At 40.8% G+C, this 26376-nt stretch overlaps 22 non-coding genes across 22 annotated transcripts; all 22 read left to right on the top strand.

Moving 5' to 3' along the window:
• Positions 1 to 86: 86 nt before the first annotated feature.
• On the top strand, positions 87 to 159 carry trnat-ugu (transfer RNA threonine (anticodon UGU)). The gene has a single exon. It is a non-coding gene; the product is annotated as a tRNA-Thr (tRNA).
• Positions 160 to 1305: 1146 nt separating this feature from the next.
• On the top strand, positions 1306 to 1378 carry trnat-ugu (transfer RNA threonine (anticodon UGU)). The gene has a single exon. It is a non-coding gene; the product is annotated as a tRNA-Thr (tRNA).
• Positions 1379 to 2524: 1146 nt separating this feature from the next.
• trnat-ugu (transfer RNA threonine (anticodon UGU)) lies at positions 2525 to 2597 on the top strand. The gene has a single exon. It is a non-coding gene; the product is annotated as a tRNA-Thr (tRNA).
• A 1146-nt stretch (positions 2598 to 3743) lies between these two features.
• On the top strand, positions 3744 to 3816 carry trnat-ugu (transfer RNA threonine (anticodon UGU)). Its single transcript has one exon. It is a non-coding gene; the product is annotated as a tRNA-Thr (tRNA).
• A 1146-nt stretch (positions 3817 to 4962) lies between these two features.
• Positions 4963 to 5035, top strand: trnat-ugu (transfer RNA threonine (anticodon UGU)). Its single transcript has one exon. It is a non-coding gene; the product is annotated as a tRNA-Thr (tRNA).
• A 1146-nt stretch (positions 5036 to 6181) lies between these two features.
• Positions 6182 to 6254, top strand: trnat-ugu (transfer RNA threonine (anticodon UGU)). Its single transcript has one exon. It is a non-coding gene; the product is annotated as a tRNA-Thr (tRNA).
• Positions 6255 to 7400: 1146 nt separating this feature from the next.
• trnat-ugu (transfer RNA threonine (anticodon UGU)) lies at positions 7401 to 7473 on the top strand. Its single transcript has one exon. It is a non-coding gene; the product is annotated as a tRNA-Thr (tRNA).
• Positions 7474 to 8619: 1146 nt separating this feature from the next.
• Positions 8620 to 8692, top strand: trnat-ugu (transfer RNA threonine (anticodon UGU)). Its single transcript has one exon. It is a non-coding gene; the product is annotated as a tRNA-Thr (tRNA).
• Positions 8693 to 9838: 1146 nt separating this feature from the next.
• Positions 9839 to 9911, top strand: trnat-ugu (transfer RNA threonine (anticodon UGU)). The gene has a single exon. It is a non-coding gene; the product is annotated as a tRNA-Thr (tRNA).
• A 1146-nt stretch (positions 9912 to 11057) lies between these two features.
• On the top strand, positions 11058 to 11130 carry trnat-ugu (transfer RNA threonine (anticodon UGU)). Its single transcript has one exon. It is a non-coding gene; the product is annotated as a tRNA-Thr (tRNA).
• Positions 11131 to 12276: 1146 nt separating this feature from the next.
• Positions 12277 to 12349, top strand: trnat-ugu (transfer RNA threonine (anticodon UGU)). Its single transcript has one exon. It is a non-coding gene; the product is annotated as a tRNA-Thr (tRNA).
• Positions 12350 to 13495: 1146 nt separating this feature from the next.
• Positions 13496 to 13568, top strand: trnat-ugu (transfer RNA threonine (anticodon UGU)). Its single transcript has one exon. It is a non-coding gene; the product is annotated as a tRNA-Thr (tRNA).
• A 1146-nt stretch (positions 13569 to 14714) lies between these two features.
• Positions 14715 to 14787, top strand: trnat-ugu (transfer RNA threonine (anticodon UGU)). The gene has a single exon. It is a non-coding gene; the product is annotated as a tRNA-Thr (tRNA).
• A 1146-nt stretch (positions 14788 to 15933) lies between these two features.
• Positions 15934 to 16006, top strand: trnat-ugu (transfer RNA threonine (anticodon UGU)). Its single transcript has one exon. It is a non-coding gene; the product is annotated as a tRNA-Thr (tRNA).
• A 1146-nt stretch (positions 16007 to 17152) lies between these two features.
• On the top strand, positions 17153 to 17225 carry trnat-ugu (transfer RNA threonine (anticodon UGU)). Its single transcript has one exon. It is a non-coding gene; the product is annotated as a tRNA-Thr (tRNA).
• Positions 17226 to 18371: 1146 nt separating this feature from the next.
• Positions 18372 to 18444, top strand: trnat-ugu (transfer RNA threonine (anticodon UGU)). Its single transcript has one exon. It is a non-coding gene; the product is annotated as a tRNA-Thr (tRNA).
• A 1146-nt stretch (positions 18445 to 19590) lies between these two features.
• On the top strand, positions 19591 to 19663 carry trnat-ugu (transfer RNA threonine (anticodon UGU)). Its single transcript has one exon. It is a non-coding gene; the product is annotated as a tRNA-Thr (tRNA).
• A 1146-nt stretch (positions 19664 to 20809) lies between these two features.
• On the top strand, positions 20810 to 20882 carry trnat-ugu (transfer RNA threonine (anticodon UGU)). The gene has a single exon. It is a non-coding gene; the product is annotated as a tRNA-Thr (tRNA).
• A 1146-nt stretch (positions 20883 to 22028) lies between these two features.
• trnat-ugu (transfer RNA threonine (anticodon UGU)) lies at positions 22029 to 22101 on the top strand. Its single transcript has one exon. It is a non-coding gene; the product is annotated as a tRNA-Thr (tRNA).
• Positions 22102 to 23247: 1146 nt separating this feature from the next.
• Positions 23248 to 23320, top strand: trnat-ugu (transfer RNA threonine (anticodon UGU)). Its single transcript has one exon. It is a non-coding gene; the product is annotated as a tRNA-Thr (tRNA).
• A 1146-nt stretch (positions 23321 to 24466) lies between these two features.
• Positions 24467 to 24539, top strand: trnat-ugu (transfer RNA threonine (anticodon UGU)). The gene has a single exon. It is a non-coding gene; the product is annotated as a tRNA-Thr (tRNA).
• Positions 24540 to 25685: 1146 nt separating this feature from the next.
• On the top strand, positions 25686 to 25758 carry trnat-ugu (transfer RNA threonine (anticodon UGU)). The gene has a single exon. It is a non-coding gene; the product is annotated as a tRNA-Thr (tRNA).
• Positions 25759 to 26376: the final 618 nt, after the last annotated feature.

The following is a 26376-nucleotide window of genomic DNA, read 5'->3' as shown; positions in this document are numbered from 1 at the left end:
ACCTACCAGACGGTGCAGATGTGGTTGTGTGTATGTGAATGGGTGAGCCCTTCATGATGACACATAACTATAACGCTTACAGGTAAGGCTCCATAGCTCAGTGGTTAGAGCACTGGTCTTGTAAACCAGGGGTCGCGAGTTCAATTCTCGCTGGGGCCTTTAGGAACTTTTGAGGTCAGAAAAGAGGACATCCAAAGAAAGGTCAGGCTACAAACAAACCGGCATAGTATAAAGTATGAAAAGCTTGCTTACAATAGTAAGTGAATTATAAGCAAAATGCCGTTCATTGGGCGCAGTTGTCCGCGCTCTCAATGCATGATCGGTGTCACCGGTTCAACAATATCATGATGCATCTGCCCAAATAATCTGTCTTCTTCTTGACTTCAACCACAGATTATCTCTTTCACCTTCTTCTGATAACTCTCGTTTTGCTACTCTTAGCCAATACCCTGCATAATACAATATCATAGTAATAGCCTTCCCACAACTGCCTGTAATTGGTACAAAGGTGTGACCTCTCCAAACACGTGTTTTCACACAGCAAAGAAATTCAACCAGAGACTTAGACCTCCTGTTTTGGTAGGACCAAATTTTGGTTCTTTGGTCTAAAACGTCCAGCGCAACTTTCACACCCACTATTTTGGTCATTTATAAGTTGTATTGGAACAAACTGAAATGTCTGAACCAACTCACTCCACCTTCCCACTGACCATACAAGGTTTTTGTGAGAGTGACCAGATTTTACTGTCCATATCTCCACATAACCACTGACTTTGTTTTGGGGAGTTGGAAGAACATCATCGGTAGACCCAAATTTGATGTGATTTGGATCCAATACCCATGAGTCTTGTCTGTCTTTAGTTGACATCTCACCATTTCTCAAACTGTCTAGGTGTGTTTGAAACAGCTGAACATTTTTTGACTTGTTCAAGCTCACCTTGAAGTTGATCCAAAAGCTAGCACAGTAGACCAGTCCACAATGCCATGTAGAGCACTTGTGAGGTGTAGTAGTCGGTGTTACTTATTCTACCACCTTCCAGTGCCAAAGTCAAGCAAATTTCGAGTCGTTTTAGCTGTATACAAGTATACTGTGACACAAAATGACACTGTAACAATTTCAGAGGATATATACATTTAGAGGTAAATTATTCAGTGTTTTTATAAATGGTGTGACTTTTGGGTGATAGAATATATCACTGCTGCATTAGCATAGTTAAATACCTACCAGACGGTGCAGATGTGGTTGTGTGTATGTGAATGGGTGAGCCCTTCATGATGACACATAACTATAATGCTTATAGGTAAGGCTCCATAGCTCAGTGGTTAGAGCACTGGTCTTGTAAACCAGGGGTCGCGAGTTCAATTCTCGCTGGGGCCTTTAGGAACTTTTGAGGTCAGAAAAGAGGACATCCAAAGAAAGGTCAGTCTACAAACAAACCGGCATAGTATAAAGTATGAAAAGCTTGCTTACAATAGTAAGTGAATTATAAGCAAAATGCTGTTCATTGGGCGCAGTTGTCCGCACTCTCCATGCATGATCGGTGTCACCTGTTCAACAATATCATGATGCATCTGCCCAAATAATCTGTCTTCTTCTTGACTTCAACCAAAGATTATCTCTTTCACCTTCTTCTGATAACTCTCGTTTTGCTACTCTTAGCCAATACCCTGCATAATACAATATCATAGTCATAGCCTTCCCACAACTGCCTGTAATTGGTCCAAAGGTTTGACCTATCCAAACACGTGTTTTCACACAGCAAAGAAATTCAACCATAGACTTAGACCTCCTGTTTTGGTAGGACCAAATTTTGGTTCTTTGGTCTAAAACGTCCAGCGCAACTTTCACACCCACTATTTTGGTCATTTATAAGTTGTATTGGAACAAACTGAAATGTCTGAACCAACTCACTCCACCTTCCCACTGACCATACAAGGTTTTTGTGAGAGCGACCAGATTTTACTGCCCATATCTCCACATAACCACTGACTTTGTTTTGGGGAGTTGGAAGAACATCATCGGTAGATCCAAATTTGATGTGATTTGGATCCAATACCCATGAGTCTTGTCTGTCTTTAGTTGACATCTCACCATTTCTCAAACTGTCTAGGTGTGTTTGAAACAGCTGAACATTTTTTGACTTGTTCAAGCTCACCTTGAAGTTGATCCAAAAGCTAGCACAGTAGACCAGTCCACAATGCCATGTAGAGCACTTGTGAGGTGTAGTAGTCGGTGTTACTTATTGTACCACCTTCCAGTGCCAAAGTCAAGCAAATTTCAAGTCGTTTTAGCTGTATACAAGTATACTGTGACACAAAATGACACTGTAACAATTTCAGAGGATTTATACATTTAGAGGTAAATTATTCAGTGTTTTTATAAATGGTGTGACTTTTGGGTGATAGAATATATCACTGCTGCATTAGCATAGTTAAATACCTACCAGACGGTGCAGATGTGGTTGTGTGTATGTGAATGGGTGAGCCCTTCATGATGACACATAACTATAACGCTTACAGGTAAGGCTCCATAGCTCAGTGGTTAGAGCACTGGTCTTGTAAACCAGGGGTCGCGAGTTCAATTCTCGCTGGGGCCTTTAGGAACTTTTGAGGTCAGAAAAGAGGACATCCAAAGAAAGGTCAGGCTACAAACAAACCGGCATAGTATAAAGTATGAAAAGCTTGCTTACAATAGTAAGTGAATTATAAGCAAAATGCCGTTCATTGGGCGCAGTTGTCCGCGCTCTCAATGCATGATCGGTGTCACCGGTTCAACAATATCATGATGCATCTGCCCAAATAATCTGTCTTTTTCTTGACTTCAACCACAGATTATCTCTTTCACCTTCTTCTGATAACTCTCGTTTTGCTACTCTTAGCCAATACCCTGCATAATACAATATCATAGTAATAGCCTTCCCACAACTGCCCGTAATTGGTACAAAGGTGTGACCTCTCCAAACACGTGTTTTCACACAGCAAAGAAATTCAACCAGAGACTTAGACCTCCTGTTTTGGTAGGACCAAATTTTGGTTCTTTGGTCTAAAACGTCCAGCGCAACTTTCACACCCACTATTTTGGTCATTTATAAGTTGTATTGGAACAAACTGAAATGTCTGAACCAACTCACTCCACCTTCCCACTGACCATACAAGGTTTTTGTGAGAGCGACCAGATTTTACTGTCCATATCTCCACATAACCACTGACTTTGTTTTGGGGAGTTGGAAGAACATCATCGGTAGACCCAAATTTGATGTGATTTGGATCCAATACCCATGAGTCTTGTCTGTCTTTAGTTGACATCTCACCATTTCTCAAACTGTCTAGGTGTGTTTGAAACAGCTGAACATTTTTTTACTTGTTCAAGCTCACCTTGAAGTTGATCCAAAAGCTAGCACAGTAGACCAGTCCACAATGCCATGTAGAGCACTTGTGAGGTGTAGTAGTCGGTGTTACTTATTCTACCACCTTCCAGTGCCAAAGTCAAGCAAATTTCGAGTCGTTTTAGCTGTATACAAGTATACTGTGACACAAAATGACACTGTAACAATTTCAGAGGATATATACATTTAGAGGTAAATTATTCAGTGTTTTTATAAATGGTGTGACTTTTGGGTGATAGAATATATCACTGCTGCATTAGCATAGTTAAATACCTACCAGACGGTGCAGATGTGGTTGTGTGTATGTGAATGGGTGAGCCCTTCATGATGACACATAACTATAATGCTTATAGGTAAGGCTCCATAGCTCAGTGGTTAGAGCACTGGTCTTGTAAACCAGGGGTCGCGAGTTCAATTCTCGCTGGGGCCTTTAGGAACTTTTGAGGTCAGAAAAGAGGACATCCAAAGAAAGGTCAGTCTACAAACAAACCGGCATAGTATAAAGTATGAAAAGCTTGCTTACAATAGTAAGTGAATTATAAGCAAAATGCTGTTCATTGGGCGCAGTTGTCCGCACTCTCCATGCATGATCGGTGTCACCTGTTCAACAATATCATGATGCATCTGCCCAAATAATCTGTCTTCTTCTTGACTTCAACCAAAGATTATCTCTTTCACCTTCTTCTGATAACTCTCGTTTTGCTACTCTTAGCCAATACCCTGCATAATACAATATCATAGTCATAGCCTTCCCACAACTGCCTGTAATTGGTCCAAAGGTTTGACCTATCCAAACACGTGTTTTCACACAGCAAAGAAATTCAACCATAGACTTAGACCTCCTGTTTTGGTAGGACCAAATTTTGGTTCTTTGGTCTAAAACGTCCAGCGCAACTTTCACACCCACTATTTTGGTCATTTATAAGTTGTATTGGAACAAACTGAAATGTCTGAACCAACTCACTCCACCTTCCCACTGACCATACAAGGTTTTTGTGAGAGCGACCAGATTTTACTGCCCATATCTCCACATAACCACTGACTTTGTTTTGGGGAGTTGGAAGAACATCATCGGTAGATCCAAATTTGATGTGATTTGGATCCAATACCCATGAGTCTTGTCTGTCTTTAGTTGACATCTCACCATTTCTCAAACTGTCTAGGTGTGTTTGAAACAGCTGAACATTTTTTGACTTGTTCAAGCTCACCTTGAAGTTGATCCAAAAGCTAGCACAGTAGACCAGTCCACAATGCCATGTAGAGCACTTGTGAGGTGTAGTAGTCGGTGTTACTTATTGTACCACCTTCCAGTGCCAAAGTCAAGCAAATTTCAAGTCGTTTTAGCTGTATACAAGTATACTGTGACACAAAATGACACTGTAACAATTTCAGAGGATTTATACATTTAGAGGTAAATTATTCAGTGTTTTTATAAATGGTGTGACTTTTGGGTGATAGAATATATCACTGCTGCATTAGCATAGTTAAATACCTACCAGACGGTGCAGATGTGGTTGTGTGTATGTGAATGGGTGAGCCCTTCATGATGACACATAACTATAACGCTTACAGGTAAGGCTCCATAGCTCAGTGGTTAGAGCACTGGTCTTGTAAACCAGGGGTCGCGAGTTCAATTCTCGCTGGGGCCTTTAGGAACTTTTGAGGTCAGAAAAGAGGACATCCAAAGAAAGGTCAGGCTACAAACAAACCGGCATAGTATAAAGTATGAAAAGCTTGCTTACAATAGTAAGTGAATTATAAGCAAAATGCCGTTCATTGGGCGCAGTTGTCCGCGCTCTCAATGCATGATCGGTGTCACCGGTTCAACAATATCATGATGCATCTGCCCAAATAATCTGTCTTTTTCTTGACTTCAACCACAGATTATCTCTTTCACCTTCTTCTGATAACTCTCGTTTTGCTACTCTTAGCCAATACCCTGCATAATACAATATCATAGTAATAGCCTTCCCACAACTGCCCGTAATTGGTACAAAGGTGTGACCTCTCCAAACACGTGTTTTCACACAGCAAAGAAATTCAACCAGAGACTTAGACCTCCTGTTTTGGTAGGACCAAATTTTGGTTCTTTGGTCTAAAACGTCCAGCGCAACTTTCACACCCACTATTTTGGTCATTTATAAGTTGTATTGGAACAAACTGAAATGTCTGAACCAACTCACTCCACCTTCCCACTGACCATACAAGGTTTTTGTGAGAGCGACCAGATTTTACTGTCCATATCTCCACATAACCACTGACTTTGTTTTGGGGAGTTGGAAGAACATCATCGGTAGACCCAAATTTGATGTGATTTGGATCCAATACCCATGAGTCTTGTCTGTCTTTAGTTGACATCTCACCATTTCTCAAACTGTCTAGGTGTGTTTGAAACAGCTGAACATTTTTTTACTTGTTCAAGCTCACCTTGAAGTTGATCCAAAAGCTAGCACAGTAGACCAGTCCACAATGCCATGTAGAGCACTTGTGAGGTGTAGTAGTCGGTGTTACTTATTCTACCACCTTCCAGTGCCAAAGTCAAGCAAATTTTGAGTCGTTTTAGCTGTATACAAGTATACTGTGACACAAAATGACACTGTAACAATTTCAGAGGATATATACATTTAGAGGTAAATTATTCAGTGTTTTTATAAATGGTGTGACTTTTGGGTGATATAATATATCAGTGCTGCATTAGCATAGTTAAATACCTACCAGACGGTGCAGATGTGGTTGTGTGTATGTGAATGGGTGAGCCCTTCATGATGACACATAACTATAATGCTTACGGGTAAGGCTCCATAGCTCAGTGGTTAGAGCACTGGTCTTGTAAACCAGGGGTTGCGAGTTCAATTCTCGCTGGGGCCTTTAGGAACTTTTGAGGTCAGAAAAGAGGACATCCAAAGAAAGGTCAGTCTACAAACAAACCGGCATAGTATAAAGTATGAAAAGCTTGCTTACAATAGTAAGTGAATTATAAGCAAAATGCTGTTCATTGGGCGCAGTTGTCCGCACTCTCCATGCATGATCGGTGTCACCTGTTCAACAATATCATGATGCATCTGCCCAAATAATCTGTCTTCTTCTTGACTTCAACCAAAGATTATCTCTTTCACCTTCTTCTGATAACTCTCGTTTTGCTACTCTTAGCCAATACCCTGCATAATACAATATCATAGTCATAGCCTTCCCACAACTGCCTGTAATTGGTCCAAAGGTTTGACCTATCCAAACACGTGTTTTCACACAGCAAAGAAATTCAACCATAGACTTAGACCTCCTGTTTTGGTAGGACCAAATTTTGGTTCTTTGGTCTAAAACGTCCAGCGCAACTTTCACACCCACTATTTTGGTCATTTATAAGTTGTATTGGAACAAACTGAAATGTCTGAACCAACTCACTCCACCTTCCCACTGACCATACAAGGTTTTTGTGAGAGCGACCAGATTTTACTGCCCATATCTCCACATAACCACTGACTTTGTTTTGGGGAGTTGGAAGAACATCATCGGTAGACCCAAATTTGATGTGATTTGGATCCAATACCCATGAGTCTTGTCTGTCTTTAGTTGACATCTCACCATTTCTCAAACTGTCTAGGTGTGTTTGAAACAGCTGAACATTTTTTGACTTGTTCAAGCTCACCTTGAAGTTGATCCAAAAGCTAGCACAGTAGACCAGTCCACAATGCCATGTAGAGCACTTGTGAGGTGTAGTAGTCGGTGTTACTTATTCTACCACCTTCCAGTGCCAAAGTCAAGCAAATTTCGAGTCGTTTTAGCTGTATACAAGTATACTGTGACACAAAATGACACTGTAACAATTTCAGAGGATATATACGTTTAGAGGTAAATTATTCAGTGTTTTTATAAATGGTGTGACTTTTGGGTGATAGAATATATCACTGCTGCATTAGCATAGTTAAATACCTACCAGACGGTGCAGATGTGGTTGTGTGTATGTGAATGGGTGAGCCCTTCATGATGACACATAACTATAACGCTTACAGGTAAGGCTCCATAGCTCAGTGGTTAGAGCGCTGGTCTTGTAAACCAGGGGTCGCGAGTTCAATTCTCGCTGGGGCCTTTAGGAACTTTTGAGGTCAGAAAAGAGGACATCCAAAGAAAGGTCAGGCTACAAACAAACCGGCATAGTATAAAGTATGAAAAGCTTGCTTACAATAGTAAGTGAATTATAAGCAAAATGCTGTTCATTGGGCGCAGTTGTCCGCACTCTCCATGCATGATCGGTGTCACCTGTTCAACAATATCATGATGCATCTGCCCAAATAATCTGTCTTCTTCTTGACTTCAACCAAAGATTATCTCTTTCACCTTCTTCTGATAACTCTCGTTTTGCTACTCTTAGCCAATACCCTGCATAATACAATATCATAGTCATAGCCTTCCCACAACTGCCTGTAATTGGTCCAAAGGTTTGACCTATCCAAACACGTGTTTTCACACAGCAAAGAAATTCAACCATAGACTTAGACCTCCTGTTTTGGTAGGACCAAATTTTGGTTCTTTGGTCTAAAACGTCCAGCGCAACTTTCACACCCACTATTTTGGTCATTTATAAGTTGTATTGGAACAAACTGAAATGTCTGAACCAACTCACTCCACCTTCCCACTGACCATACAAGGTTTTTGTGAGAGCGACCAGATTTTACTGCCCATATCTCCACATAACCACTGACTTTGTTTTGGGGAGTTGGAAGAACATCATCGGTAGATCCAAATTTGATGTGATTTGGATCCAATACCCATGAGTCTTGTCTGTCTTTAGTTGACATCTCACCATTTCTCAAACTGTCTAGGTGTGTTTGAAACAGCTGAACATTTTTTGACTTGTTCAAGCTCACCTTGAAGTTGATCCAAAAGCTAGCACAGTAGACCAGTCCACAATGCCATGTAGAGCACTTGTGAGGTGTAGTAGTCGGTGTTACTTATTGTACCACCTTCCAGTGCCAAAGTCAAGCAAATTTCGAGTCGTTTTAGCTGTATACAAGTATACTGTGACACAAAATGACACTGTAACAATTTCAGAGGATATATACATTTAGAGGTAAATTATTCAGTGTTTTTATAAATGGTGTGACTTTTGGGTGATAGAATATATCACTGCTGCATTAGCATAGTTAAATACCTACCAGACGGTGCAGATGTGGTTGTGTGTATGTGAATGGGTGAGCCCTTCATGATGACACATAACTATAACGCTTACAGGTAAGGCTCCATAGCTCAGTGGTTAGAGCACTGGTCTTGTAAACCAGGGGTCGCGAGTTCAATTCTCGCTGGGGCCTTTAGGAACTTTTGAGGTCAGAAAAGAGGACATCCAAAGAAAGGTCAGGCTACAAACAAACCGGCATAGTATAAAGTATGAAAAGCTTGCTTACAATAGTAAGTGAATTATAAGCAAAATGCCGTTCATTGGGCGCAGTTGTCCGCGCTCTCAATGCATGATCGGTGTCACCGGTTCAACAATATCATGATGCATCTGCCCAAATAATCTGTCTTCTTCTTGACTTCAACCACAGATTATCTCTTTCACCTTCTTCTGATAACTCTCGTTTTGCTACTCTTAGCCAATACCCTGCATAATACAATATCATAGTCATAGCCTTCCCACAACTGCCTGTAATTGGTCCAAAGGTTTGACCTATCCAAACACGTGTTTTCACACAGCAAAGAAATTCAACCATAGACTTAGACCTGCTGTTTTGGTAGGACCAAATTTTGGTTCTTTGGTCTAAAACGTCCAGCGCAACTTTCACACCCACTATTTTGGTCATTTATAAGTTGTATTGGAACAAACTGAAATGTCTGAACCAACTCACTCCACCTTCCCACTGACCATACAAGGTTTTTGTGAGAGCGACCAGATTTTACTGCCCATATCTCCACATAACCACTGACTTTGTTTTGGGGAGTTGGAAGAACATCATCGGTAGACCCAAATTTGATGTGATTTGGATCCAATACCCATGAGTCTTGTCTGTCTTTAGTTGACATCTCACCATTTCTCAAACTGTCTAGGTGTGTTTGAAACAGCTGAACATTTTTTGACTTGTTCAAGCTCACCTTGAAGTTGATCCAAAAGCTAGCACAGTAGACCAGTCCACAATGCCATGTAGAGCACTTGTGAGGTGTAGTAGTCGGTGTTACTTATTCTACCACCTTCCAGTGCCAAAGTCAAGCAAATTTCGAGTCGTTTTAGCTGTATACAAGTATACTGTGACACAAAATGACACTGTAACAATTTCAGAGGATATATACGTTTAGAGGTAAATTATTCAGTGTTTTTATAAATGGTGTGACTTTTGGGTGATAGAATATATCACTGCTGCATTAGCATAGTTAAATACCTACCAGACGGTGCAGATGTGGTTGTGTGTATGTGAATGGGTGAGCCCTTCATGATGACACATAACTATAACGCTTACAGGTAAGGCTCCATAGCTCAGTGGTTAGAGCGCTGGTCTTGTAAACCAGGGGTCGCGAGTTCAATTCTCGCTGGGGCCTTTAGGAACTTTTGAGGTCAGAAAAGAGGACATCCAAAGAAAGGTCAGGCTACAAACAAACCGGCATAGTATAAAGTATGAAAAGCTTGCTTACAATAGTAAGTGAATTATAAGCAAAATGCTGTTCATTGGGCGCAGTTGTCCGCACTCTCCATGCATGATCGGTGTCACCTGTTCAACAATATCATGATGCATCTGCCCAAATAATCTGTCTTCTTCTTGACTTCAACCAAAGATTATCTCTTTCACCTTCTTCTGATAACTCTCGTTTTGCTACTCTTAGCCAATACCCTGCATAATACAATATCATAGTCATAGCCTTCCCACAACTGCCTGTAATTGGTCCAAAGGTTTGACCTATCCAAACACGTGTTTTCACACAGCAAAGAAATTCAACCATAGACTTAGACCTCCTGTTTTGGTAGGACCAAATTTTGGTTCTTTGGTCTAAAACGTCCAGCGCAACTTTCACACCCACTATTTTGGTCATTTATAAGTTGTATTGGAACAAACTGAAATGTCTGAACCAACTCACTCCACCTTCCCACTGACCATACAAGGTTTTTGTGAGAGCGACCAGATTTTACTGCCCATATCTCCACATAACCACTGACTTTGTTTTGGGGAGTTGGAAGAACATCATCGGTAGATCCAAATTTGATGTGATTTGGATCCAATACCCATGAGTCTTGTCTGTCTTTAGTTGACATCTCACCATTTCTCAAACTGTCTAGGTGTGTTTGAAACAGCTGAACATTTTTTGACTTGTTCAAGCTCACCTTGAAGTTGATCCAAAAGCTAGCACAGTAGACCAGTCCACAATGCCATGTAGAGCACTTGTGAGGTGTAGTAGTCGGTGTTACTTATTGTACCACCTTCCAGTGCCAAAGTCAAGCAAATTTCGAGTCGTTTTAGCTGTATACAAGTATACTGTGACACAAAATGACACTGTAACAATTTCAGAGGATATATACATTTAGAGGTAAATTATTCAGTGTTTTTATAAATGGTGTGACTTTTGGGTGATAGAATATATCACTGCTGCATTAGCATAGTTAAATACCTACCAGACGGTGCAGATGTGGTTGTGTGTATGTGAATGGGTGAGCCCTTCATGATGACACATAACTATAACGCTTACAGGTAAGGCTCCATAGCTCAGTGGTTAGAGCACTGGTCTTGTAAACCAGGGGTCGCGAGTTCAATTCTCGCTGGGGCCTTTAGGAACTTTTGAGGTCAGAAAAGAGGACATCCAAAGAAAGGTCAGGCTACAAACAAACCGGCATAGTATAAAGTATGAAAAGCTTGCTTACAATAGTAAGTGAATTATAAGCAAAATGCCGTTCATTGGGCGCAGTTGTCCGCGCTCTCAATGCATGATCGGTGTCACCGGTTCAACAATATCATGATGCATCTGCCCAAATAATCTGTCTTCTTCTTGACTTCAACCACAGATTATCTCTTTCACCTTCTTCTGATAACTCTCGTTTTGCTACTCTTAGCCAATACCCTGCATAATACAATATCATAGTCATAGCCTTCCCACAACTGCCTGTAATTGGTCCAAAGGTTTGACCTATCCAAACACGTGTTTTCACACAGCAAAGAAATTCAACCATAGACTTAGACCTGCTGTTTTGGTAGGACCAAATTTTGGTTCTTTGGTCTAAAACGTCCAGCGCAACTTTCACACCCACTATTTTGGTCATTTATAAGTTGTATTGGAACAAACTGAAATGTCTGAACCAACTCACTCCACCTTCCCACTGACCATACAAGGTTTTTGTGAGAGCGACCAGATTTTACTGCCCATATCTCCACATAACCACTGACTTTGTTTTGGGGAGTTGGAAGAACATCATCGGTAGACCCAAATTTGATGTGATTTGGATCCAATACCCATGAGTCTTGTCTGTCTTTAGTTGACATCTCACCATTTCTCAAACTGTCTAGGTGTGTTTGAAACAGCTGAACATTTTTTGACTTGTTCAAGCTCACCTTGAAGTTGATCCAAAAGCTAGCACAGTAGACCAGTCCACAATGCCATGTAGAGCACTTGTGAGGTGTAGTAGTCGGTGTTACTTATTCTACCACCTTCCAGTGCCAAAGTCAAGCAAATTTCGAGTCGTTTTAGCTGTATACAAGTATACTGTGACACAAAATGACACTGTAACAATTTCAGAGGATATATACGTTTAGAGGTAAATTATTCAGTGTTTTTATAAATGGTGTGACTTTTGGGTGATAGAATATATCACTGCTGCATTAGCATAGTTAAATACCTACCAGACGGTGCAGATGTGGTTGTGTGTATGTGAATGGGTGAGCCCTTCATGATGACACATAACTATAACGCTTACAGGTAAGGCTCCATAGCTCAGTGGTTAGAGCGCTGGTCTTGTAAACCAGGGGTCGCGAGTTCAATTCTCGCTGGGGCCTTTAGGAACTTTTGAGGTCAGAAAAGAGGACATCCAAAGAAAGGTCAGGCTACAAACAAACCGGCATAGTATAAAGTATGAAAAGCTTGCTTACAATAGTAAGTGAATTATAAGCAAAATGCTGTTCATTGGGCGCAGTTGTCCGCACTCTCCATGCATGATCGGTGTCACCTGTTCAACAATATCATGATGCATCTGCCCAAATAATCTGTCTTCTTCTTGACTTCAACCAAAGATTATCTCTTTCACCTTCTTCTGATAACTCTCGTTTTGCTACTCTTAGCCAATACCCTGCATAATACAATATCATAGTCATAGCCTTCCCACAACTGCCTGTAATTGGTCCAAAGGTTTGACCTATCCAAACACGTGTTTTCACACAGCAAAGAAATTCAACCATAGACTTAGACCTCCTGTTTTGGTAGGACCAAATTTTGGTTCTTTGGTCTAAAACGTCCAGCGCAACTTTCACACCCACTATTTTGGTCATTTATAAGTTGTATTGGAACAAACTGAAATGTCTGAACCAACTCACTCCACCTTCCCACTGACCATACAAGGTTTTTGTGAGAGCGACCAGATTTTACTGCCCATATCTCCACATAACCACTGACTTTGTTTTGGGGAGTTGGAAGAACATCATCGGTAGATCCAAATTTGATGTGATTTGGATCCAATACCCATGAGTCTTGTCTGTCTTTAGTTGACATCTCACCATTTCTCAAACTGTCTAGGTGTGTTTGAAACAGCTGAACATTTTTTGACTTGTTCAAGCTCACCTTGAAGTTGATCCAAAAGCTAGCACAGTAGACCAGTCCACAATGCCATGTAGAGCACTTGTGAGGTGTAGTAGTCGGTGTTACTTATTGTACCACCTTCCAGTGCCAAAGTCAAGCAAATTTCGAGTCGTTTTAGCTGTATACAAGTATACTGTGACACAAAATGACACTGTAACAATTTCAGAGGATATATACATTTAGAGGTAAATTATTCAGTGTTTTTATAAATGGTGTGACTTTTGGGTGATAGAATATATCACTGCTGCATTAGCATAGTTAAATACCTACCAGACGGTGCAGATGTGGTTGTGTGTATGTGAATGGGTGAGCCCTTCATGATGACACATAACTATAACGCTTACAGGTAAGGCTCCATAGCTCAGTGGTTAGAGCACTGGTCTTGTAAACCAGGGGTCGCGAGTTCAATTCTCGCTGGGGCCTTTAGGAACTTTTGAGGTCAGAAAAGAGGACATCCAAAGAAAGGTCAGGCTACAAACAAACCGGCATAGTATAAAGTATGAAAAGCTTGCTTACAATAGTAAGTGAATTATAAGCAAAATGCCGTTCATTGGGCGCAGTTGTCCGCGCTCTCAATGCATGATCGGTGTCACCGGTTCAACAATATCATGATGCATCTGCCCAAATAATCTGTCTTCTTCTTGACTTCAACCACAGATTATCTCTTTCACCTTCTTCTGATAACTCTCGTTTTGCTACTCTTAGCCAATACCCTGCATAATACAATATCATAGTCATAGCCTTCCCACAACTGCCTGTAATTGGTCCAAAGGTTTGACCTATCCAAACACGTGTTTTCACACAGCAAAGAAATTCAACCATAGACTTAGACCTGCTGTTTTGGTAGGACCAAATTTTGGTTCTTTGGTCTAAAACGTCCAGCGCAACTTTCACACCCACTATTTTGGTCATTTATAAGTTGTATTGGAACAAACTGAAATGTCTGAACCAACTCACTCCACCTTCCCACTGACCATACAAGGTTTTTGTGAGAGCGACCAGATTTTACTGCCCATATCTCCACATAACCACTGACTTTGTTTTGGGGAGTTGGAAGAACATCATCGGTAGACCCAAATTTGATGTGATTTGGATCCAATACCCATGAGTCTTGTCTGTCTTTAGTTGACATCTCACCATTTCTCAAACTGTCTAGGTGTGTTTGAAACAGCTGAACATTTTTTGACTTGTTCAAGCTCACCTTGAAGTTGATCCAAAAGCTAGCACAGTAGACCAGTCCACAATGCCATGTAGAGCACTTGTGAGGTGTAGTAGTCGGTGTTACTTATTCTACCACCTTCCAGTGCCAAAGTCAAGCAAATTTCGAGTCGTTTTAGCTGTATACAAGTATACTGTGACACAAAATGACACTGTAACAATTTCAGAGGATATATACATTTAGAGGTAAATTATTCAGTGTTTTTATAAATGGTGTGACTTTTGGGTGATATAATATATCACTGCTGCATTAGCATAGTTAAATACCTACCAGACGGTGCAGATGTGGTTGTGTGTATGTGAATGGGTGAGCCCTTCATGATGACACATAACTATAATGCTTACAGGTAAGGCTCCATAGCTCAGTGGTTAGAGCACTGGTCTTGTAAACCAGGGGTCGCGAGTTCAATTCTCGCTGGGGCCTTTAGGAACTTTTGAGGTCAGAAAAGAGGACATCCAAAGAAAGGTCAGTCTACAAACAAACCGGCATAGTATAAAGTATGAAAAGCTTGCTTACAATAGTAAGTGAATTATAAGCAAAATGCCGTTCATTGGGCGCAGTTGTCCGCACTCTCCATGCATGATCGGTGTCACCTGTTCAACAATATCATGATGCATCTGCCCAAATAATCTGTCTTCTTCTTGACTTCAACCAAAGATTATCTCTTTCACCTTCTTCTGATAACTCTCGTTTTGCTACTCTTAGCCAATACCCTGCATAATACAATATCATAGTCATAGCCTTCCCACAACTGCCTGTAATTGGTCCAAAGGTTTGACCTATCCAAACACGTGTTTTCACACAGCAAAGAAATTCAACCATAGACTTAGACCTCCTGTTTTGGTAGGACCAAATTTTGGTTCTTTGGTCTAAAACGTCCAGCGCAACTTTCACACCCACTATTTTGGTCATTTATAAGTTGTATTGGAACAAACTGAAATGTCTGAACCAACTCACTCCACCTTCCCACTGACCATACAAGGTTTTTGTGAGAGCGACCAGATTTTACTGCCCATATCTCCACATAACCACTGACTTTGTTTTGGGGAGTTGGAAGAACATCATCGGTAGACCCAAATTTGATGTGATTTGGATCCAATACCCATGAGTCTTGTCTGTCTTTAGTTGACATCTCACCATTTCTCAAACTGTCTAGGTGTGTTTGAAACAGCTGAACATTTTTTGACTTGTTCAAGCTCACCTTGAAGTTGATCCAAAAGCTAGCACAGTAGACCAGTCCACAATGCCATGTAGAGCACTTGTGAGGTGTAGTAGTCGGTGTTACTTATTGTACCACCTTCCAGTGCCAAAGTCAAGCAAATTTCGAGTCGTTTTAGCTGTATACAAGTATACTGTGACACAAAATGACACTGTAACAATTTCAGAGGATATATACATTTAGAGGTAAATTATTCAGTGTTTTTATAAATGGTGTGACTTTTGGGTGATAGAATATATCACTGCTGCATTAGCATAGTTAAATACCTACCAGACGGTGCAGATGTGGTTGTGTGTATGTGAATGGGTGAGCCCTTCATGATGACACATAACTATAACGCTTACAGGTAAGGCTCCATAGCTCAGTGGTTAGAGCACTGGTCTTGTAAACCAGGGGTCGCGAGTTCAATTCTCGCTGGGGCCTTTAGGAACTTTTGAGGTCAGAAAAGAGGACATCCAAAGAAAGGTCAGGCTACAAACAAACCGGCATAGTATAAAGTATGAAAAGCTTGCTTACAATAGTAAGTGAATTATAAGCAAAATGCCGTTCATTGGGCGCAGTTGTCCGCGCTCTCAATGCATGATCGGTGTCACCGGTTCAACAATATCATGATGCATCTGCCCAAATAATCTGTCTTCTTCTTGACTTCAACCACAGATTATCTCTTTCACCTTCTTCTGATAACTCTCGTTTTGCTACTCTTAGCCAATACCCTGCATAATACAATATCATAGTAATAGCCTTCCCACAACTGCCTGTAATTGGTACAAAGGTGTGACCTCTCCAAACACGTGTTTTCACACAGCAAAGAAATTCAACCAGAGACTTAGACCTCCTGTTTTGGTAGGACCAAATTTTGGTTCTTTGGTCTAAAACGTCCAGCGCAACTTTCACACCCACTATTTTGGTCATTTATAAGTTGTATTGGAACAAACTGAAATGTCTGAACCAACTCACTCCACCTTCCCACTGACCATACAAGGTTTTTGTGAGAGTGACCAGATTTTACTGTCCATATCTCCACATAACCACTGACTTTGTTTTGGGGAGTTGGAAGAACATCATCGGTAGACCCAAATTTGATGTGATTTGGATCCAATACCCATGAGTCTTGTCTGTCTTTAGTTGACATCTCACCATTTCTCAAACTGTCTAGGTGTGTTTGAAACAGCTGAACATTTTTTGACTTGTTCAAGCTCACCTTGAAGTTGATCCAAAAGCTAGCACAGTAGACCAGTCCACAATGCCATGTAGAGCACTTGTGAGGTGTAGTAGTCGGTGTTACTTATTCTACCACCTTCCAGTGCCAAAGTCAAGCAAATTTCGAGTCGTTTTAGCTGTATACAAGTATACTGTGACACAAAATGACACTGTAACAATTTCAGAGGATATATACATTTAGAGGTAAATTATTCAGTGTTTTTATAAATGGTGTGACTTTTGGGTGATAGAATATATCACTGCTGCATTAGCATAGTTAAATACCTACCAGACGGTGCAGATGTGGTTGTGTGTATGTGAATGGGTGAGCCCTTCATGATGACACATAACTATAATGCTTATAGGTAAGGCTCCATAGCTCAGTGGTTAGAGCACTGGTCTTGTAAACCAGGGGTCGCGAGTTCAATTCTCGCTGGGGCCTTTAGGAACTTTTGAGGTCAGAAAAGAGGACATCCAAAGAAAGGTCAGTCTACAAACAAACCGGCATAGTATAAAGTATGAAAAGCTTGCTTACAATAGTAAGTGAATTATAAGCAAAATGCTGTTCATTGGGCGCAGTTGTCCGCACTCTCCATGCATGATCGGTGTCACCTGTTCAACAATATCATGATGCATCTGCCCAAATAATCTGTCTTCTTCTTGACTTCAACCAAAGATTATCTCTTTCACCTTCTTCTGATAACTCTCGTTTTGCTACTCTTAGCCAATACCCTGCATAATACAATATCATAGTCATAGCCTTCCCACAACTGCCTGTAATTGGTCCAAAGGTTTGACCTATCCAAACACGTGTTTTCACACAGCAAAGAAATTCAACCATAGACTTAGACCTCCTGTTTTGGTAGGACCAAATTTTGGTTCTTTGGTCTAAAACGTCCAGCGCAACTTTCACACCCACTATTTTGGTCATTTATAAGTTGTATTGGAACAAACTGAAATGTCTGAACCAACTCACTCCACCTTCCCACTGACCATACAAGGTTTTTGTGAGAGCGACCAGATTTTACTGCCCATATCTCCACATAACCACTGACTTTGTTTTGGGGAGTTGGAAGAACATCATCGGTAGATCCAAATTTGATGTGATTTGGATCCAATACCCATGAGTCTTGTCTGTCTTTAGTTGACATCTCACCATTTCTCAAACTGTCTAGGTGTGTTTGAAACAGCTGAACATTTTTTGACTTGTTCAAGCTCACCTTGAAGTTGATCCAAAAGCTAGCACAGTAGACCAGTCCACAATGCCATGTAGAGCACTTGTGAGGTGTAGTAGTCGGTGTTACTTATTGTACCACCTTCCAGTGCCAAAGTCAAGCAAATTTCGAGTCGTTTTAGCTGTATACAAGTATACTGTGACACAAAATGACACTGTAACAATTTCAGAGGATTTATACATTTAGAGGTAAATTATTCAGTGTTTTTATAAATGGTGTGACTTTTGGGTGATAGAATATATCACTGCTGCATTAGCATAGTTAAATACCTACCAGACGGTGCAGATGTGGTTGTGTGTATGTGAATGGGTGAGCCCTTCATGATGACACATAACTATAACGCTTACAGGTAAGGCTCCATAGCTCAGTGGTTAGAGCACTGGTCTTGTAAACCAGGGGTCGCGAGTTCAATTCTCGCTGGGGCCTTTAGGAACTTTTGAGGTCAGAAAAGAGGACATCCAAAGAAAGGTCAGGCTACAAACAAACCGGCATAGTATAAAGTATGAAAAGCTTGCTTACAATAGTAAGTGAATTATAAGCAAAATGCCGTTCATTGGGCGCAGTTGTCCGCGCTCTCAATGCATGATCGGTGTCACCGGTTCAACAATATCATGATGCATCTGCCCAAATAATCTGTCTTTTTCTTGACTTCAACCACAGATTATCTCTTTCACCTTCTTCTGATAACTCTCGTTTTGCTACTCTTAGCCAATACCCTGCATAATACAATATCATAGTAATAGCCTTCCCACAACTGCCCGTAATTGGTACAAAGGTGTGACCTCTCCAAACACGTGTTTTCACACAGCAAAGAAATTCAACCAGAGACTTAGACCTCCTGTTTTGGTAGGACCAAATTTTGGTTCTTTGGTCTAAAACGTCCAGCGCAACTTTCACACCCACTATTTTGGTCATTTATAAGTTGTATTGGAACAAACTGAAATGTCTGAACCAACTCACTCCACCTTCCCACTGACCATACAAGGTTTTTGTGAGAGCGACCAGATTTTACTGTCCATATCTCCACATAACCACTGACTTTGTTTTGGGGAGTTGGAAGAACATCATCGGTAGACCCAAATTTGATGTGATTTGGATCCAATACCCATGAGTCTTGTCTGTCTTTAGTTGACATCTCACCATTTCTCAAACTGTCTAGGTGTGTTTGAAACAGCTGAACATTTTTTTACTTGTTCAAGCTCACCTTGAAGTTGATCCAAAAGCTAGCACAGTAGACCAGTCCACAATGCCATGTAGAGCACTTGTGAGGTGTAGTAGTCGGTGTTACTTATTCTACCACCTTCCAGTGCCAAAGTCAAGCAAATTTTGAGTCGTTTTAGCTGTATACAAGTATACTGTGACACAAAATGACACTGTAACAATTTCAGAGGATATATACATTTAGAGGTAAATTATTCAGTGTTTTTATAAATGGTGTGACTTTTGGGTGATATAATATATCAGTGCTGCATTAGCATAGTTAAATACCTACCAGACGGTGCAGATGTGGTTGTGTGTATGTGAATGGGTGAGCCCTTCATGATGACACATAACTATAATGCTTACAGGTAAGGCTCCATAGCTCAGTGGTTAGAGCACTGGTCTTGTAAACCAGGGGTTGCGAGTTCAATTCTCGCTGGGGCCTTTAGGAACTTTTGAGGTCAGAAAAGAGGACATCCAAAGAAAGGTCAGTCTACAAACAAACCGGCATAGTATAAAGTATGAAAAGCTTGCTTACAATAGTAAGTGAATTATAAGCAAAATGCTGTTCATTGGGCGCAGTTGTCCGCACTCTCCATGCATGATCGGTGTCACCTGTTCAACAATATCATGATGCATCTGCCCAAATAATCTGTCTTCTTCTTGACTTCAACCAAAGATTATCTCTTTCACCTTCTTCTGATAACTCTCGTTTTGCTACTCTTAGCCAATACCCTGCATAATACAATATCATAGTCATAGCCTTCCCACAACTGCCTGTAATTGGTCCAAAGGTTTGACCTATCCAAACACGTGTTTTCACACAGCAAAGAAATTCAACCATAGACTTAGACCTCCTGTTTTGGTAGGACCAAATTTTGGTTCTTTGGTCTAAAACGTCCAGCGCAACTTTCACACCCACTATTTTGGTCATTTATAAGTTGTATTGGAACAAACTGAAATGTCTGAACCAACTCACTCCACCTTCCCACTGACCATACAAGGTTTTTGTGAGAGCGACCAGATTTTACTGCCCATATCTCCACATAACCACTGACTTTGTTTTGGGGAGTTGGAAGAACATCATCGGTAGACCCAAATTTGATGTGATTTGGATCCAATACCCATGAGTCTTGTCTGTCTTTAGTTGACATCTCACCATTTCTCAAACTGTCTAGGTGTGTTTGAAACAGCTGAACATTTTTTGACTTGTTCAAGCTCACCTTGAAGTTGATCCAAAAGCTAGCACAGTAGACCAGTCCACAATGCCATGTAGAGCACTTGTGAGGTGTAGTAGTCGGTGTTACTTATTCTACCACCTTCCAGTGCCAAAGTCAAGCAAATTTCGAGTCGTTTTAGCTGTATACAAGTATACTGTGACACAAAATGACACTGTAACAATTTCAGAGGATATATACGTTTAGAGGTAAATTATTCAGTGTTTTTATAAATGGTGTGACTTTTGGGTGATAGAATATATCACTGCTGCATTAGCATAGTTAAATACCTACCAGACGGTGCAGATGTGGTTGTGTGTATGTGAATGGGTGAGCCCTTCATGATGACACATAACTATAACGCTTACAGGTAAGGCTCCATAGCTCAGTGGTTAGAGCGCTGGTCTTGTAAACCAGGGGTCGCGAGTTCAATTCTCGCTGGGGCCTTTAGGAACTTTTGAGGTCAGAAAAGAGGACATCCAAAGAAAGGTCAGGCTACAAACAAACCGGCATAGTATAAAGTATGAAAAGCTTGCTTACAATAGTAAGTGAATTATAAGCAAAATGCTGTTCATTGGGCGCAGTTGTCCGCACTCTCCATGCATGATCGGTGTCACCTGTTCAACAATATCATGATGCATCTGCCCAAATAATCTGTCTTCTTCTTGACTTCAACCAAAGATTATCTCTTTCACCTTCTTCTGATAACTCTCGTTTTGCTACTCTTAGCCAATACCCTGCATAATACAATATCATAGTCATAGCCTTCCCACAACTGCCTGTAATTGGTCCAAAGGTTTGACCTATCCAAACACGTGTTTTCACACAGCAAAGAAATTCAACCATAGACTTAGACCTCCTGTTTTGGTAGGACCAAATTTTGGTTCTTTGGTCTAAAACGTCCAGCGCAACTTTCACACCCACTATTTTGGTCATTTATAAGTTGTATTGGAACAAACTGAAATGTCTGAACCAACTCACTCCACCTTCCCACTGACCATACAAGGTTTTTGTGAGAGCGACCAGATTTTACTGCCCATATCTCCACATAACCACTGACTTTGTTTTGGGGAGTTGGAAGAACATCATCGGTAGATCCAAATTTGATGTGATTTGGATCCAATACCCATGAGTCTTGTCTGTCTTTAGTTGACATCTCACCATTTCTCAAACTGTCTAGGTGTGTTTGAAACAGCTGAACATTTTTTGACTTGTTCAAGCTCACCTTGAAGTTGATCCAAAAGCTAGCACAGTAGACCAGTCCACAATGCCATGTAGAGCACTTGTGAGGTGTAGTAGTCGGTGTTACTTATTGTACCACCTTCCAGTGCCAAAGTCAAGCAAATTTCGAGTCGTTTTAGCTGTATACAAGTATACTGTGACACAAAATGACACTGTAACAATTTCAGAGGATATATACATTTAGAGGTAAATTATTCAGTGTTTTTATAAATGGTGTGACTTTTGGGTGATAGAATATATCACTGCTGCATTAGCATAGTTAAATACCTACCAGACGGTGCAGATGTGGTTGTGTGTATGTGAATGGGTGAGCCCTTCATGATGACACATAACTATAACGCTTACAGGTAAGGCTCCATAGCTCAGTGGTTAGAGCACTGGTCTTGTAAACCAGGGGTCGCGAGTTCAATTCTCGCTGGGGCCTTTAGGAACTTTTGAGGTCAGAAAAGAGGACATCCAAAGAAAGGTCAGGCTACAAACAAACCGGCATAGTATAAAGTATGAAAAGCTTGCTTACAATAGTAAGTGAATTATAAGCAAAATGCCGTTCATTGGGCGCAGTTGTCCGCGCTCTCAATGCATGATCGGTGTCACCGGTTCAACAATATCATGATGCATCTGCCCAAATAATCTGTCTTCTTCTTGACTTCAACCACAGATTATCTCTTTCACCTTCTTCTGATAACTCTCGTTTTGCTACTCTTAGCCAATACCCTGCATAATACAATATCATAGTAATAGCCTTCCCACAACTGCCCGTAATTGGTACAAAGGTGTGACCTCTCCAAACACGTGTTTTCACACAGCAAAGAAATTCAACCAGAGACTTAGACCTCCTGTTTTGGTAGGACCAAATTTTGGTTCTTTGGTCTAAAACGTCCAGCGCAACTTTCACACCCACTATTTTGGTCATTAATAAGTTGTATTGGAACAAACTGAAATGTCTGAACCAACTCACTCCACCTTCCCACTGACCATACAAGGTTTTTGTGAGAGCGACCAGATTTTACTGTCCATATCTCCACATAACCACTGACTTTGTTTTGGGGAGTTGGAAGAACATCATCGGTAGACCCAAATTTGATGTGATTTGGATCCAATACCCATGAGTCTTGTCTGTCTTTAGTTGACATCTCACCATTTCTCAAACTGTCTAGGTGTGTTTGAAACAGCTGAACATTTTTTTACTTGTTCAAGCTCACCTTGAAGTTGATCCAAAAGCTAGCACAGTAGACCAGTCCACAATGCCATGTAGAGCACTTGTGAGGTGTAGTAGTCGGTGTTACTTATTCTACCACCTTCCAGTGCCAAAGTCAAGCAAATTTTGAGTCGTTTTAGCTGTATACAAGTATACTGTGACACAAAATGACACTGTAACAATTTCAGAGGATATATACATTTAGAGGTAAATTATTCAGTGTTTTTATAAATGGTGTGACTTTTGGGTGATATAATATATCAGTGCTGCATTAGCATAGTTAAATACCTACCAGACGGTGCAGATGTGGTTGTGTGTATGTGAATGGGTGAGCCCTTCATGATGACACATAACTATAATGCTTACAGGTAAGGCTCCATAGCTCAGTGGTTAGAGCACTGGTCTTGTAAACCAGGGGTTGCGAGTTCAATTCTCGCTGGGGCCTTTAGGAACTTTTGAGGTCAGAAAAGAGGACATCCAAAGAAAGGTCAGTCTACAAACAAACCGGCATAGTATAAAGTATGAAAAGCTTGCTTACAATAGTAAGTGAATTATAAGCAAAATGCTGTTCATTGGGCGCAGTTGTCCGCACTCTCCATGCATGATCGGTGTCACCTGTTCAACAATATCATGATGCATCTGCCCAAATAATCTGTCTTCTTCTTGACTTCAACCAAAGATTATCTCTTTCACCTTCTTCTGATAACTCTCGTTTTGCTACTCTTAGCCAATACCCTGCATAATACAATATCATAGTCATAGCCTTCCCACAACTGCCTGTAATTGGTCCAAAGGTTTGACCTATCCAAACACGTGTTTTCACACAGCAAAGAAATTCAACCATAGACTTAGACCTCCTGTTTTGGTAGGACCAAATTTTGGTTCTTTGGTCTAAAACGTCCAGCGCAACTTTCACACCCACTATTTTGGTCATTTATAAGTTGTATTGGAACAAACTGAAATGTCTGAACCAACTCACTCCACCTTCCCACTGACCATACAAGGTTTTTGTGAGAGCGACCAGATTTTACTGCCCATATCTCCACATAACCACTGACTTTGTTTTGGGGAGTTGGAAGAACATCATCGGTAGACCCAAATTTGATGTGATTTGGATCCAATACCCATGAGTCTTGTCTGTCTTTAGTTGACATCTCACCATTTCTCAAACTGTCTAGGTGTGTTTGAAACAGCTGAACATTTTTTGACTTGTTCAAGCTCACCTTGAAGTTGATCCAAAAGCTAGCACAGTAGACCAGTCCACAATGCCATGTAGAGCACTTGTGAGGTGTAGTAGTCGGTGTTACTTATTCTACCACCTTCCAGTGCCAAAGTCAAGCAAATTTCGAGTCGTTTTAGCTGTATACAAGTATACTGTGACACAAAATGACACTGTAACAATTTCAGAGGATATATACATTTAGAGGTAAATTATTCAGTGTTTTTATAAATGGTGTGACTTTTGGGTGATAGAATATATCACTGCTGCATTAGCATAGTTAAATACCTACCAGACGGTGCAGATGTGGTTGTGTGTATGTGAATGGGTGAGCCCTTCATGATGACACATAACTATAATGCTTACAGGTAAGGCTCCATAGCTCAGTGGTTAGAGCACTGGTCTTGTAAACCAGGGGTTGCGAGTTCAATTCTCGCTGGGGCCTTTAGGAACTTTTGAGGTCAGAAAAGAGGACATCCAAAGAAAGGTCAGGCTACAAACAAACCGGCATAGTATAAAGTATGAAAAGCTTGCTTACAATAGTAAGTGAATTATAAGCAAAATGCCGTTCATTGGGCGCAGTTGTCCGCACTCTCCATGCATGATCGGTGTCACCTGTTCAACAATATCATGATGCATCTGCCCAAATAATCTGTCTTCTTCTTGACTTCAACCAAAGATTATCTCTTTCACCTTCTTCTGATAACTCTCGTTTTGCTACTCTTAGCCAATACCCTGCATAATACAATATCATAGTCATAGCCTTCCCACAACTGCCTGTAATTGGTCCAAAGGTTTGACCTATCCAAACACGTGTTTTCACACAGCAAAGAAATTCAACCAGAGACTTAGACCTCCTGTTTTGGTAGGACCAAATTTTGGTTCTTTGGTCTAAAACGTCCAGCGCAACTTTCACACCCACTATTTTGGTCATTTATAAGTTGTATTGGAACAAACTGAAATGTCTGAACCAACTCACTCCACCTTCCCACTGACCATACAAGGTTTTTGTGAGAGCGACCAGATTTTACTGCCCATATCTCCACATAACCACTGACTTTGTTTTGGGGAGTTGGAAGAACATCATCGGTAGATCCAAATTTGATGTGATTTGGATCCAATACCCATGAGTCTTGTCTGTCTTTAGTTGACATCTCACCATTTCTCAAACTGTCTAGGTGTGTTTGAAACAGCTGAACATTTTTTGACTTGTTCAAGCTCACCTTGAAGTTGATCCAAAAGCTAGCACAGTAGACCAGTCCACAATGCCATGTAGAGCACTTGTGAGGTGTAGTAGTCGGTGTTACTTATTCTACCACCTTCCAGTGCCAAAGTCAAGCAAATTTCGAGTCGTTTTAGCTGTATACAAGTATACTGTGACACAAAATGACACTGTAACAATTTCAGAGGATATATACATTTAGAGGTAAATTATTCAGTGTTTTTATAAATGGTGTGACTTTTGGGTGATATAATATATCAGTGCTGCATTAGCATAGTTAAATACCTACCAGACGGTGCAGATGTGGTTGTGTGTATGTGAATGGGTGAGCCCTTCATGATGACACATAACTATAACGCTTACAGGTAAGGCTCCATAGCTCAGTGGTTAGAGCACTGGTCTTGTAAACCAGGGGTCGCGAGTTCAATTCTCGCTGGGGCCTTTAGGAACTTTTGAGGTCAGAAAAGAGGACATCCAAAGAAAGGTCAGTCTACAAACAAACCGGCATAGTATAAAGCATGGACGTAATTTTGATTTAAAAAGTGGGGGGGACATGGATTCGTCGCTATTTAAATATTTGGTTTTAACCGTAAAAACTGGGGGGGACCAACACCAGCTTTTGAAAAAGTGGGGGGGACATGTCCCCCCCCGTCCCCCCCCCCAAAATTACATCCGTGGTATAAAGTATGAAAAGCTTGCTTACAATAGTAAGTGAATTATAAGCAAAATGCCGTTCATTGGGCGCAGTTGTCCGCACTTTCCATGCATGATCGGTGTCACCTGTTCAACAATATCATGATGCATCTGCCCAAATAATCTGTATTCTTCTTGACTTCAACCAAAGATTATCTCTTTCACCTTCTTCTGATAACTCTCGTTTTGCTACTCTTAGCCAATACCCTGCATAATACAATATCATAGTCATAGCCTTCCCACAACTGCCTGTAATTGGTCCAAAGGTTTGACCTATCCAAACACGTGTTTTCACACAGCAAAGAAATTCAACCATAGACTTAGACCTCCTGTTTTGGTAGGACCAAATTTTGGTTCTTTGGTCTAA

Source organism: Brachyhypopomus gauderio, chromosome 7 (genome assembly GCF_052324685.1).
Source record: "Brachyhypopomus gauderio isolate BG-103 chromosome 7, BGAUD_0.2, whole genome shotgun sequence".
Lineage (NCBI taxonomy): Eukaryota > Metazoa > Chordata > Actinopteri > Gymnotiformes > Hypopomidae > Brachyhypopomus > Brachyhypopomus gauderio.
This window is presented reverse-complemented; position numbering and strand designations above follow the sequence as displayed.